This window comes from Bos javanicus, chromosome 1, assembly GCF_032452875.1.
Source record: "Bos javanicus breed banteng chromosome 1, ARS-OSU_banteng_1.0, whole genome shotgun sequence".
Lineage (NCBI taxonomy): Eukaryota > Metazoa > Chordata > Mammalia > Artiodactyla > Bovidae > Bos > Bos javanicus.
In genome coordinates, this window is record NC_083868.1 from 85,865,687 (window position 1) to 85,877,927 (window position 12,241).

The 12,241-nt window shown below is 38.2% G+C and overlaps 1 long non-coding RNA gene across 2 annotated transcripts; it reads left to right on the top strand.

Moving 5' to 3' along the window:
* Positions 1 to 2,502: 2,502 nt before the first annotated feature.
* On the top strand, positions 2,503 to 11,874 carry LOC133246538 (uncharacterized). 2 transcript variants are annotated; one of them, XR_009736067.1, is made up of 6 exons: positions 2,503 to 3,029; positions 3,471 to 3,582; positions 4,856 to 4,941; positions 6,029 to 6,113; positions 10,950 to 11,143; positions 11,675 to 11,874. It is a non-coding gene; the product is annotated as an uncharacterized LOC133246538 (long non-coding RNA). The 2 variants fall into 2 exon arrangements; XR_009736068.1 differs by lacking the exon at positions 4,856 to 4,941 and having other exon boundaries at positions 2,507 to 3,029; positions 11,675 to 11,873.
* The last annotated feature ends 367 nt before the right edge of the window (positions 11,875 to 12,241 follow it).

Sequence of the window (12,241 nt, forward strand, 5' to 3'; positions counted from 1 at the left end):
ACCCAGAAAAGGAAAGTGAATTCCCTAAGAACACAAATCAGAAGGTAACAGTCATCTTATCCCAAAACCTGTGCTTTCCCCACCATAAAAGGAGTGAATGGCGTGTTATATGTTCTAATGATAAAACAAGGTTAACAATAATAACTATAACCACAGGGCCTGTTATGAAGACCTTCTTGCTTTCCTTCTTCTCACTAGCCATCCATCCACCTCCACCTAACACAGACTTCTGGGTGAAGATTCGCCATTACTGGTGGTTTAGTCGCTAAGTCGTGCAACCCCATGGACTGTAGCACACCATGTTCCTCTGTCCATGGGATTTCCCAGGCAAGCATTATGGAGTGGGTTTCCATTTCTTTCTCCAGGGGATCTTCCAGACCCAGGTTTCCTGCATTGCAGGCAGCCTCCTGCATTGCAGGCAGATTCTTTACCAAATGAAACAAGGATTGACCTTTGTAATGTGTCTATTTGTCAGATTAGCACTTACAAAACTTATACTGTCCAGATGACGGCAGTCAGGGGTAACTGAGTATGCGACAGAAATGGCTCTCACGTGACTTCCCATGAATATGATGGGTATCACAATGAGTCTGGAAAGCAGCTGACACTTAAGTAAACCTTGTGAGGTAAACAAAAGTCAGGTTTTGTAGCTCTTTGCTTCTGCACTGGCTCTTTCCTCCTCAGTATTTCATCTCCCAATCACTCTGACAAAACTTCACTTTTAATTGAGATGCTAAGAACTTTCAAAGACCCTGCATTTTAAAATGGAATTTTAAAAGGAAAAATAAAAGGAGAGCACAAAAGGGGGAAGGAGGGAATTTAAGAAGAGGGGGTGAGTACTTGGAATTTCCCTGCTGAGCATTTCTATTCTCCATTCCTAGTCTGGGTTTCCAAGAACCTATATTATCAGTCTTCTCATCTCTCTGCTTCCAGTTTGTTTACAGGAGAACAACTAAAGAAAGGCTTGGCACCCTGACCTCTAGAGTGATTACTAATACTGCTCTATTCTGGAGTACTTGACTGACGTCAAAAATGTGATACTACCAGTGGCTCTGGCCATATGCGCGCGCACGCGCGCGTGTGTGTGTGTGTGTGTGTGTGTGTGTGCTTAGTCACTCAGTCATGTCTTTGCAACCCCATCGACTGCAGCTTGCCAGGCTCCTCTGTTCACAGGGATTCTCCAGGCAAGAACACTGGAGTGGGTTGCCCTGCCCTCCTCCAGGGGATCTTCCCAACCTAGGGATCAAATCCATGTCTCCCACATTGCAAGTGGATTCTTCACCCTGTGAGTCACCAGGGAAGCCCAACAATACTGGAGTGAATAGCCCATCCCTTCTCCATGGGATCTTCCTGACCCAGGAATTCAACCAGAGTCTCCTGCATTGCAGGCAGATTCTTTACCAGCTGAGCTACCAAGGAAAACTGTGCATTAAACACAATATTCTCTTTTCCTACACTACATTTTAGTCAAAAATTAAGATGAGAAATTTACGCAAGAAGTCAAAGAATGCAACTTCCCTTATATCCTATTTTCTCATCAGCCAACTGCATGCTGGTTTCTGTCTCCACCACACCTCTGAAACTGACCTCATCAAGGTCACCAATAGTCTTGTTACTTCTGCCACCATTATCCACTCTTTTGTTCGTGCAATCCTTTTGTCCTTTTACTTTCCTGACACTCTGTGCTCTTGATATGCACCTACCTGTTCGGCTATTCGTCTCCTTTGTACACTTCGCTTCCTCTGTTATTTCCATTAAGTTTGGCATTCCATAAGGATTTATCTTGGGCTTGCCTGGTAAATTAAACAGTAAAGAATCCACCTGCCAATGCAGGAGACCCCAGTTCGATCCCTGGGTTGTGAAGATGCTCTGGAGAATGGAATGGCTACCCACTCCAGTATTCTTGCCTGTAGATTCCGCATGGACAGAAGAGCCTGGCAGGCTACAATCCATGAGATTGCAAAAGTCAGACATGACTGCCTGACTAACACACACACACAGATTTATCCTGGCCTTTGATCTCTTCCTCTCCCATATAATTTCCTCAGGTGTCCTCACAATGTTACCAGATTTAGTTACTCCTTACATGCTAATTCCAAGAATCCCATCTCAGTCTGATTTTTTTTTTAACCTGAGCTTTAAACCTGCAGCCATACCTGTCAATTGAAAATTTCTACTAGTTTATCCCCCAAATATCTCAATTTAACATGCCTAAATCTGAACTGATATTCCTGAACCACTCAATATCTTCCCCCCAGTCCAAATAATGGAAACACTACCAAAGTCAGAAACTTGGGCATAGGTCTTGATTCTGTTGTGTCTCCCCTTCATCTATTACTGAACCCCATGACCTCTACCTCCCAAATCTCTCTCCAGTCCATCCTTTCTCTGTATCCCCACTGCTAAATTATTGGTTCAACCCAGCCTCATCTCTTGCCTGCATTACTGTGAGATGGTCTCTTATGAAGCCCCTTTGCCTCCTGTCCTGTTTGCCTTTGTCTTTGACATCACAGCCAGAGTGATGGTTCTTGAATGTGAACTTTATTATGTCATCCTCCAACTCTCCACTGTGCTCACAGAGCTCTGGATAATCTGACCACTGCTAACCTCCCCAGCCTAATCTCTCTGACTCAGTCCTCATCCTGATATTTCAGTCACACTGAATTTTCCCTGCACATTTCTCTCATCCTTTTCCCCAGGTCTTGTCACATCTATTCCTTTTTTCCCTGACGTGTCTTCCCTAAATAATTCTTTATTCTTCTGTCTCCATTTGGACATAATTTCCTTCCCAAAATCTTTTCTGACCTCTGCCCCCTCTCCCCAGCAATGCCTTGCTTCAAGCTTAGCTCCCTCTCTTCTTTGCTCCTGGAGCCTCTCTATTGCCTTTATTGTTAAGATATGTCACCTTGAGATGCAGCTATCCATTTACTAACCTGTAAACTCACCAGATGCTGTTATATGAGAACAGAGGCTTGTCTATGACAGTTCACCATTGTGTTCTCAGTACTTAACAGAGAGCATGCAACAAAGTAGGTACTTACTAAATAGTTCTTGAAGTCCACTTATTTAGTGGACTTGGTGGTAAATTTATTTTTTTTAATTTTATATTATAAAGTCAGATAAGATGTTTTTAATGAAACATATAGAGTAAAAATAAGCCAACAAGTAAACCTTCTGATTCAGAGAACCTAAGGTTCTGAGGAACACTTAGCCCTCAAAGCTGAGTATTTATATTATTGACCACTAATAAAGAACTGTGCTCATATGTTTGTGATACCTGCCTGAGAGTTCTAGTCACAGGTCAATAGGCCCATTTATAACCAGAAAGGGTGGGTAGTGCAGACAAAGACGCAGAGGGGACCAAGCAGTCTGCAGAGTCATGAGTAGCCAAAGTTTCTGTTTCTATGGATATCCTTTGGGTCACTTACCCCCTAACCACCAACCTCACCATTGTTTCTTCTCCTTTACAGCAGGTTCAGGATGTCATATGAAGTCAGCCTCTTCTTTTGCCCCATCCTGCTCCCAACATTACAGCTGGAGGTGCAGCTCAGCTTCATGCTGGGAAGGGTGGCAGGATCTCAGGTATGTTCATCTTGAGATTGCTAATGAACACGAGCCTTATGAAGCCATTGAGAACTTGAAATGTGGTTAGTGAGACAGAGGAACTGAGTTTTAAATTTAAAAACTAAATTTAATGTAAAACTTTTAAATATGTCTGGAACAACAGATATGTGAGTTTGCTTTTTTCAGTTGTCAATTTATGTAATGTAAATCAAATCTTTTTAATCAAAATTTAGCTCCCATATTGAGATGTGGTATAAGTATAGAATATATACTGGATTTTGAAGCTTCAGTAGGAAAAAAGAATATAAGATATCTCATTAATTTTTCACATTGATTACATATTAGAATGATAATATTTTAGATATGTGTGGTTAAAAGAATATTAAAATTAATTACACCTGTTTCTTTTTAGTTTTTTTTGATCCTACTACTGAAAATTTGAAATTATATATGCAGCTCTCACTATATTTCTTCAGTATTAGCATAGGGACCAGGCTGGGACCAACAACAGATGTGCAAGGGAAACTGGCAGCCTTTAATCCTTTTTGCTTTATCCCTTATAAATATAACAAGACTAAAGCTAAAGTCAACCTTATAATACTGGCTAACATTGTTGACACTTATTAACTGCCAAACTGTTCTAAATTCTCTATAGGTGAACAATTTTCATTACAACTCTATGATGAAACTACTTTTATTCTCATTTTAAAAATGGAGAAACTGAGGCACACAGTTGAAGTAGTTTATCTCATAGTCTATAATTGGTAAAGCCAGAATTTGAACACAGATATATCTAACTTCAAAGCCTTCACATCAGTGAAATGGCAAGATAACATTTCAAATGTGTCAGTACATTTTCTGAGCTCTATATAAGGAGACAATGTAACAGTCACTAATATATTATATACTATGAATTGTCACTAAGTCAAATGAGTAATTCGTTTGGGTGCTCTGCTTAATACCGAAAAAGAACAAAGCTTCCTCGTTTGCATTTCAAATACACAAGTAAATCCATAGCTGTTTGTCAGGCACTGTTTAAATCTGAGAAAGGTAAGTGTACTCATGAAGCCACTTTTAAAAAAATAATGAAGATAATCAGTTTGTTGCCAATAAAAATGCCAAGGTATCCTAACTTTCCTGTACTATAAGTAGAATTCATTTTCTCTGTAGTCAACTAGTACCAAAATATTTTACACTAAAATGCATTTAGTATGCTTCTATCTGTATTTTTGAAAGTACTTTCCTTCCTTCATTCATTCTTCAGTTATTAACTGAGTGTTACTATTCCAAGCTGGCTGTGAAATGGACACAAGAATGTACAATCTAAGAAGATAATTTGTGCCTGGAGAAAATAGCCCCAGAGATAGTGTTAAGTGGGTATGTACAGAAATATATACCCGATGTCCCTGTGAACTCTATTGCTTTTAAAGTTTATGTTTGTATGATCCCCAAATATGTTTTTAGGTATTGGTTGAGGACATTTAAAAACTGGCTTAACAGAAGATTCAAAGCTTGATCTCAGCTGTTATAAAAACAATGCAGCTGCTGAGTGAAAACAGATGCCAGGAGGAAACATGCTGGGCGTAAAGGAAGGACATTGTGGGAAGCACAACTTTATAATAACTTGAGGCATCCCATCTAATGACATTATAATTTGGCTCTCACTTATCGGGCAATACAACAGACAGCTTCAACTATCATTTGTCTAGCATCCATTAAGTATTGTCTTCTTTATAATAGTTAGCTTTGTGTGTTGGACAATGAGTGAGGTGGGGGGAACCATCTAAGACATTTGAGAAATAAACCTTAATGACAACAAACAATTTGTCAGACATTCTTTTTCTTCAGCTTTAACATTTGGGTGCCATATAGTGAATTAAATGATCTAACTCATCTCATTCATCATCCAAACTACAGAACAAACTGCTATAGTCAAGCTTCTCCAGAAGATTACCTGACAGGTGATATATGAATCCATGAAGGGATCGTATGATGAAGGAACATTAAAGATGACAAGTGATACGTCAGTCTTCTTGGCCAGTTACTTTCATTGAATAACAGGCACACACACATTTCTGGTCAAATAGTGGGGATTAACTTATCTAAATGTGATTTTACATAGTCTATGGGCTTAAGGGAAGCTGTAGGGGACCACATCATAAACACGTGAGAACTAAGGATTGATGTCAATTTCTGTCACATTTATTCACTCAACAAATATTTACTAAGCACTTACTTTGGGTCAGCACTATGGAAGCACAATTTTTTTTTTTGGCGGGGGAGCTCGTCTTATTGTGCTTATTCATTCAGTCATGTTTGACTCTTTGCAACCCCATGGACTATAGCCTGCTAAGCTCCTCTGTCTATGAGATTCTCCAGGCAAGAATACTGTAGTGGGTTGCCATGCCCTACTCCAGAGGATCTTCCCCACCCAGGAATCAAACCTACATCTTCTGCATTGCAGGTGGATTCTTTACTGCTGAGCCATTGGGGAAGCACTTACTTCGGGTCAGCACTATCGAAGCACCATTTTTCTTTTGGGAACTCAGGTGGGTACAATTCAGGATTTGCTAAGCTAATAAGCATGAGACCAAGGGCTCAAGCAGAATTCTTTTAACTATAAACTCAGCAGTCTGAACAGTATCATATGCTGCTGGTCAGCACATAGTGATAAATTGTTTGGCTCCTGCTCCATTTAACTTCCATAGTTCTTCCAGTCACCTCCTCCCACAGGAAACTCTGTGTCACCACTCCAGGACCTCACTTAGGACCTCCAGGACCTTAATGAGTTTTGATACAGAATTTGATATGCAGTAATCTATATATGAGCTGTAAACTTGACCTCTAATTCTCTTTTAATTTGATAAAATAACAGAGAAAGAAGACTAAATGAATACATTGTTTTAAGCATTTTACAGAAGTGAAGATTCCAAACTTTAATTTTCAAGTCTTTGATGCTGCAGGTTAATTTGGTGTTACTATTAGACTCATTGAATTGTTATTCTATTTAAATATTTGCTTCCAGCTTTGGGAACATACAAAGTGCCTATGTGGTAACTAGGGAATAGGTATCTTCTTAGAAAAAGCTAAACTCAAGACCTGAAACAGACAAAATAGACAAAGAAAGGGTGGAGAGAAAAGTGTTTCCTGAACACCTACTATGTTTTAAATTCTGTGCTAGTCCTTTTTACATGTATTATTTTATCTATAATAAAAATCTTAAGAGTATTATCTTCATTTTACCAAAGAAGAAGCTGAGATTTAGTAAGTTTATTTCATATGTCCCAAGTTACCAGCTAGTTAGTGGTAGAGCTGAAGGTAAAGATGAAATCTGTTTAATACCAAAGCTCTTTCCACATGGCAAGCTGCCTTGTGCCTACAATTTGTCTCTACGTTTTCTGCTTTATCAATTACTTTGCAGGTAGATGGAAACAGAGCTCCTTATCTCTTATATAAGTTCTTCTCTGGCTCAGTCTCTTTATCAAAAGGAGATTGTGCTCACTGGTCTATTAAGTTAACACATTTGGAATAATGCTTAACTCTTTACATCCTTTAGTGGCTAAGACTTTGCAGTCCCTTCCTCTATGTTACCTTTCATATGGAGAAACTTCCTTTTCCCTAGACTGGCTTTAGGGTAAACTGATCTGATAATTTCATTTTTTTTTTTCCAGATTATTCAGAAGCTGCCTTATAAATTGTTGTTTGTTGCTAAGTCATGTCTGACTCATTCCAGCCCTGGCTATATTTGCCTGTTGAGTTTAATAACTTCTTACAAACTTCTTCCTACCAAAGGGATCACGGAACTGTTAAGAGAATTGCTTGTTTGAGTTACTAGGTCAGGTTTTCTTTCTTTCTTTATTTGTGTTAATCTCTACAGCTCCTCTTTTCCTTTAAGTTGTTGTTGTTCAGTCACTCAGTCGTGTCTGACTCTTTGCAACCCCGTGGACTGCAGCACAATAGGCTTACCTATCTTTCACTGTCTCCCTGAGTTTGCTCAGACTCATGTCCATTGAGTCGGTGATGCCATCCAAGCATCTCAGCCTCTCTCATCCCCTTCTCCTCCTACTCTCAGTCTTTCCCAGCATCAGGATCTTTTCCAGTGAATCAGCTCTTTATATCACGTGGCCAAAGTATTAGAGCTTCAGCTTCAGCATCAGTCCTTCTAATGAATATTCAGGGTTGATTTCCTTTAGGATTGACCAGTTTGATCTCCTTGCTGTCCAAGGGACTCTCAAGAGTCTTCTCTAGCACCACAATTCAAAAGCACCAATTCTTCGGTGCTCAGCTTTTTTATGGTTCAACTCTCACATCTGTACATGACTACTAGAAAAATCATAGCTTTGACTATGTGGACCTTTGTCGACAAAGTGATGTCTCTGCTTTTTTAATATGCTGTCTAGGTTTGCCTTATAAATAGAAATTACCAATTTTCAAGTCACCAGTATACACTAAAGTGAACTCTATTTTATAATTATACTGAACACCATGTAATATTTCATATCTGTATGCTGAAACACCAGCTACCACTTAAGCTACTTCACCTGCCATTTTTGGAAAGGTTTTCACTGATCTCACTTTAGAACTTGAGATCCTCCCCCGTCTCTTATGGCACACACCACTTTTATTCATATTTGCAGAGCACATGCCAGCCACACCATGGTGAATATACCAACATCATCCTTGCCCTCACAGAGCTTAAAATATAAGAAGGTAACCCCATATACTTATAACAAGTAAAGGTATAATTCCATTTATAATAAATGCTGTAAAAGAAAACTCTGATATTATGCATTATGTGGAGAAAAATAAAAATTCAATAACTGATGATGCATATGATACATACTTTTTTCCTGTTTACAAAATTCTATATAATGAGCTTCCTTGTTTAACCTAACACATGTCTCATACTTACTAGGATGTGCCAGAACCCAACTTGCACAAAGAAAGTTTATCTTTCTCAAAAGTTTACCATGAACAAAAATATGTGTAAACCTATATGAGAAAAACTAGAAAACTCTGATGAATGAAACCAAAGGGGAACTAAATAAATGTAAATATAGTCTATATTCAAGGACAAAAAGACACCATATTGTCAGTTCTTCCCAACTTACTCTATAGATACAATGAAATCTCAAAGAAAATTCCAGCAATTTACTTGTATCCAGATACTGACAAACTGATTCTAAAGTTTATATGGAGAGGCAAAAAACCTAGAATAGACAACACAGTACTGAAGGAGAAAAACAAAGTTGGAGGACTGATGTTACCCAACTTTAGGACTCACTGTGAAGCTACAGTAGTTAAAACAGTGTGGTATTGGTGAAAGAACAGACAACTAGATCAATAGAACAGAGTCCAGAAATAGACCCCCATAAAGACAGTCAACTGCTCTTTGACAAAGGAGCAAAGACAATGTAATGGAGCAAGTTAGTCTCTTCAGCAAATGGTGCTGTAACAACTGGATCAGTTCAGTTCAGTTGCTCAGTCGTGTCCGACTCTTTGCGACCCCATGAATCACAGCAGGCCAGGCCTCGCTGTCCATCACCAACTCCCAGAGTCTACCCAAACCCATGTCCATCAAGTCGGTGATGCCATCCAGCCACCTCATCCTCTGTCATCCACTTCTCCTCCTGCCCCCAATCCCTCCCAGCATGAGGATCTTTATGTAAAAAAGCAAAATCATAAAATTCCTAGAAGATAACAGGGGAAAACTTAGATGACTCTGGTTATTGTGATATCTTTTTAGATACAACACCAAAGGCATGATGCATGGAAGAAATAATTGCTAAGCCAGACTTCATTAAAATTAAAAACTTCTGCTCTGTGAAAACAACCTCAAGAGAATAAGAAGACAAGCCATAGAATGGGAGGAAAATATTTGCAAAAGACATATCTGATAAAGGACTGTTACCCAAATTACATAAAGAACTCTTAAAACTCAACACTAAGAAAACAATCCAATTAAAAAATAGGCAAGATCTTAACAGACACCTCACCAAAGAAGATATATAGATGTCAAATAAGCATATGAAAAGATACTGCATATCATATGCCATCTGGAAAATGAATTTAAAACAATAAATTGTCAATACATAATTTTTAGCATGGCCAAAGTCCAAAACACTGACACCACCAAATGCTGGTGGGATGCAAAGCAACTGGAACACTTGCTGGTGAGACTAAAAATGGTACAGCCACCTTGGAAGACAATTTGAAGGCTTCTTCAAAGCCCAACATACTCATGCATACAATTTAGCAATTGTACTCCTTGGTATTTATGCAAAAGAGTTGAAAACTTATGTCCACATGGAAACCTGTACACAGATGTTCATAGCAAATTTATTCATAATTGCCAAAACTTGAAAGCAACTAAGAAGTCCTTCAGTAGGTGAATGGATAAATTGTGGTATATGCAGACAATTAAATACTATTCAGTGCTAAAAAGAAATGAGCTATAAGCCATGAAAACATATGGAGGAAAGTTAAATGCATATTGCTAAGTGAAAGAAGCCAATCTGAAAAGGCTACACACTGTATTACTCCAACGATATGATGTTTTGAAAAAGGTAAAGCTATGGAGACAGTAAAATCATCAGCAGTTGACAAAAGGTAGGGTGAGGAGATAAATAGGTAGAACACAGGGGTTTTCAGTTTAATGAAAATATTCTGCATGGTACGATAGTGATGCATATATGTTATTAAGCATTTGTTCAAAATCAGAATGTATAAGAGGGGCCCTTAGGTAAAATGTGGACTTTGGGTAATTGTGATATGTCAGCAAATGTTTGGTGAGTGATGGAGGCTCCGCATGTATGGGAAATCTCTGTATCCCCCTCTCAGTTTTGTTGTGAATCTAAAACTGCTCTAAAAAATAAAGTCATAAAAGCAACCCATGTTTCTATATTGGTGAAGCAAAGATGTTTGGGGACAAAACCTGGAGAAGTACAGATTTCATTGAGTTTATAAAAGGGCTGCCTCTCTAATCCTCAAGCCAAAAAGAACCACTTAAGGATCTATGGGTTTGATGAATTCTAATTAGAAGAACTGAATGTCAGATTGAGAAATATCCTTGAATTAACTAAGTCAAAAGGTCCAGCCTTTTAGCCTTTACAATTTTTAAGGGGAAAGATGGACAGTTGCCAGCCTTTTATTTTGCCAAGTGAGGAAGTTACATACAATCTACCATCTATTTAGCTGTGATCCCATAAATGAATAGGCATTTGGAAACAAAGAGGAAAAACAGCATCATCTCAGTATCAAGGACAGCCTCTCCTAAGCAAGGACAGGTATAAGTGTATAGCAATAGAAAGATAGATGCAAATATAAATATAGATTAAATGTTATAGCTACATAAATTTGTCTTTATTTTTCTCTTTTCATCTTAGGCTGGTCATAACTGGAGTTTAGAATACTCTGAACTGCTCCAAATGCTTCACAGGGGCAATGACTGACCAGTGCTACAAATCCGTGGTCACTGGGGCTGGAACCAGTACCCAGGTTGCTGGAGCCCACTTTAATGTTTCTTCTACTCACCATCTGCTTGGACTCTGGGAACATGGCAAAGTGCCCAAGATGGAAGGTAAGAGAAATCCTGGCCTACATATAGGATTTGGGACAACCCTGGGATCAGGGACGTTCGTAGAAAAAAAAGAATAAAAATGGGAGGAACATTCTGAGGAAAGGAAATGGGTGCATTTTTAAGTTTGTAAGACCATTCTCCTCTTTCCACAGTCTTCCCCTCTCCACTGGGGAAAAAAGATTATGAAAACAATAAATCCTTGGTTAGGATACTTTGTCAAGACCTAATATGTTCACAGAACTGGGTAGGGTGTTTTAATCTTCACATTCCTTTGAGGTAGCTCTTCTCTGATGAGACTAAAGCTCAGTGAGGAGAAGTAATCTACCTACAATCAGCAGCTGGAATTCACATCTAACTCAAGTTCATATACCCATTAACAATATGCCATATTGTCGCATATATTGCTACCCAGGAGAAAGGAAGTATTGTACTTGTTGAGTATCTACTTTGTGCCAAGTTCTGGATTTAGCATTTCTCAAAATTTGTTTCATGTATTCCTGACCTCAGTGCTATTTGTCATTTATTTCACAGATAAGGAAACCAAGGTTGAAGATTACTCAGAAAGAAAAACAAAACAAAACAATGATTTCAATTGGGCCCTGAAGTGGAGATTCATTAAGAAGCTAAAAATAAATATGCTTTTGTACTGAATTCAAATATGTATAACAGCAAATCAATAAAATCAGTATGTTATACTCTTAGTTACATTAGGACATTTTCATTAATTAATAGGTTGAATCATTTGAAATTGCCATTTTGTGGGTCAAACGTGGCTGAATATTGTGACTGCATATGGTTTGATCTAATATACATATCATTATTAAGTTTTACTACTCCAGAGTTCTCTGCCTCTGCCTAACCTTTTCAATAAATTAAGGACTAGCAAGTTAATAGGAAAAGTAATAATGATAATAAAAATAAAAATCTTAATAACACATTATAAACTATTTCATTGTTTTTAATTTTAATTATTATTTTTTATTGTGCTAAAAATATGTAAATAACATTTACTATCTTAACCATTTTAAGTGCACAGTTCAGTTGTGCTAAGTATGTTTGCAATGTTGTGAAACAGATCTCCAGTACTTTTTCATCTTG